This window comes from Oratosquilla oratoria, chromosome 29 (genome assembly GCF_046742065.1).
Source record: "Oratosquilla oratoria isolate Oo_2021 chromosome 29, ASM4674206v1, whole genome shotgun sequence".
NCBI classification, from domain to species: domain Eukaryota; kingdom Metazoa; phylum Arthropoda; class Malacostraca; order Stomatopoda; family Squillidae; genus Oratosquilla; species Oratosquilla oratoria.
In genome coordinates, this window is record NC_134805.1 from 25,048,209 (window position 1) to 25,050,558 (window position 2,350).

The window sequence follows — 2,350 nt, forward strand, 5'->3', positions numbered from 1 at the left end:
TCATTGTCGTCGTCGTCATTATTATCATCATCATCATCATCATCGTCATCATCACCACCACCATCGTCATCATCGTCGTCGTCGTCATTATCATCATCGTCGTCGTCATTATCATCATCGTCGTCGTTGTTATCATCATCATCATCATCATCATCATACCATCATCATCATACCATCATCATCATCATCATCATCATCATCATCGTCAATATCCCTTTTGAACAGAAGCGCAGTGGCAACAATGGATTCACCTGTAATAGCAGCAACAGCATCAACAATGCATCAACCCTTACATCACCGGTGTTACTTTTCCTCTTCACTCTAGATGCCAGTGGGAGATAGAAAAGGAACCCTTATAGAAAATGGACCCACCATGGGAAATAGATTCCCCATTCAAAATACTAGATTTTTTTTTTTTATAAATGGATAATATATCAACATTTGCTATAAAGTGTCGGTTACTAAGATACCTAACCCAATGACAATAAGTTACATGATTAAGTGGGGGTCCATTTTCTATAGGGGGTCTATTTTCTGCTTGAGAAAATGGACCCGGGTCCAATATCAGGGGTGTCCATTTTCTATAGGGGTGGTCCATTTTCCATAGTAGGGTCCATTTTCCGTCATAGGAAATGGACCTAGAGTCCAATTTTAGGGGGTACCCATTTTCTACAGGGGTGGTCCATTTTCCATAGTGGGGTCCATTTTCCGCTATGGAAAATGGACCCGGGTCCAATTTTGGGGAGGGTCCATATTTCATTTTACACCGGGATTCTGTTTCATGTAGAGGCGTAGTTGACAGACTCCCCCCGAACAATTCCTTCGTCTAATTACCACCAAAGGTTCCGAAACGGAACAGTGGGGCCGCCTCTGCGGTCCAGGACCACAATTAGGAACGACCAGAAGCTCTCTGGAAGCGTCGACGACGTCGGGGTCTCCTCCGCATCAAAACCAGGAGCGTCATCGTTCGAAATTGGTTCTCCGTGATTGAGGATCGCAACCCATCACCCTCTCAGCGTCGTCGTCGTTGTCGTCGTCATCGTCATCGTCATGATTATCATCGTCGTCATCTTCATCGTCATCGTCATGATTATCGTCATCGTCGTCGTCGTCATCTTCATCGTCATCGTCATGATTATCATCATCATCATCATCAACATCATCGTCGCCGTCATCATCATCATCATCATCATCATCATCATCATCATCATCATCATCATCATCATCATCATCATCATCATCATCATCATCACCACCACCACCACCACCACCACCACCACCACCACCACCACCACCACCACCGCCACCACCACCACCGCCACCATCACCTTCGGAAAGAACCGCGTCCCCGACGTCCCGGCGACCTTCCTTCGTCTCTTGCCAAATGCTTCAGGTAAACAGTCGGAAGCCTCAGAGTCTGCAACAACACCAGCTGCATTTCACCAAAGACTCAAGTTAGAGTCAAAGCGAGTCCTTAATGAAACCCTCTGGATAATAGCGTCACGTCCTCCCTTTCCCCTCCCCTCCCTCCCATTCTCAACATACTCCCCTCAACTCCCCCCCCCCACTCCCCTCACGACAGAGACATCCCCAATATTGAAACCAACGGTCCAGCGCTGCCCATGATAACGCCAACGCAGCAAGGGCACTGGGAAGTTTGACTTCTGGCCCTATGGGGGGCTCCCTTCGGCATCTCCTCCACCCCCCCCACCCACCCCCACCCCCTACCTCCGCCACATGAGGCTCCGCGCCCACCAGAGGGGACACATTGGCCCAATTTGATATTCATTGCCTCTAACGCGGCAACATCTGCTTTAATTCTGGTTTGCGTATTTCCATTAACTGGGTTTTGTCTTCTCTAATTCTGTCAAGAGGAGGAGGAGACGGAAGAGACCGATAATGGTGGCAATGGTGATTAGTGATGATGATGATGATGATGATGATGATGATGATGATGACGATGACGATGATGTTGGTGATGATGTTGAAGATAGCAGTTATTATAATGATAATTGCGTTGGTGATGGGTGGTGGTGATGATGATTGTGGTGATGGCGATGACAATGGAGAGTGATGATGATAGCAATGATGATAGTTGTATTGGTGATGAATTGTGGTGACTGAAGGAAGTGGAACGGAAAATAAAAAAAAGAGGTATTCTTGAAGAGGAGAACAGAAAGCCGTGTTCACACTAGCGGATTGAACCGCACGGAAACCGCTTCGAGACCACATAGTCAATGAAAAATTGTGCGGTTCTATGTGAATGACTCCACTGACTCTTAATATAATTGAACCGCCGCGGTTCAAACAATGGCGATTCAAACCGTTAGTGTGAACAGGACCAAAATCG